Source organism: Sinocyclocheilus rhinocerous, unplaced genomic scaffold (genome assembly GCF_001515625.1).
Source record: "Sinocyclocheilus rhinocerous isolate Xijiao unplaced genomic scaffold, SAMN03320098_v1.1 scaffold532, whole genome shotgun sequence".
Classification (NCBI taxonomy): Eukaryota; Metazoa; Chordata; class Actinopteri; order Cypriniformes; family Cyprinidae; genus Sinocyclocheilus; species Sinocyclocheilus rhinocerous.
In genome coordinates this window covers 1,297,390-1,297,659 of record NW_015642820.1, presented here as the reverse complement: position 1 = coordinate 1,297,659, position 270 = coordinate 1,297,390, and the positions used below count along the sequence as shown (strand labels likewise).

At 38.5% G+C, this 270-nt stretch overlaps 1 protein-coding gene across 1 annotated transcript in view; it reads left to right on the top strand.

Annotated features, from left to right (window-relative positions):
• Positions 1-270, top strand: part of LOC107756656 (uncharacterized) — a 27,375-nt gene that overhangs the window by 15,532 nt on the left and 11,573 nt on the right. The window lies entirely within an intron of this gene.

Genomic DNA, 270 nt, shown 5'->3' with positions numbered 1-270 from the left:
GGTTCTTTTTGACCCGCCACTGGAAAAGCATGGAATTTACGAAAAAAACTGCGGCTTTTTTTGAGCTTTTGAAAGTTTGAGCAGAATATGCGATTTATTTTACTAGCTGTTTACCTTCACAGACATAACCGACTGTTTTTGTAACTCGTGTGTTTTTAAGGTTAACTTGTGTGTGAATGAGAACTTAGTTTAGTACTCACATGCTGTGACAGCCACTTTCTGTAAGTGTGCTTCGGATGTGTGCACTCAGAAAACCGTTTATCAGAAGAT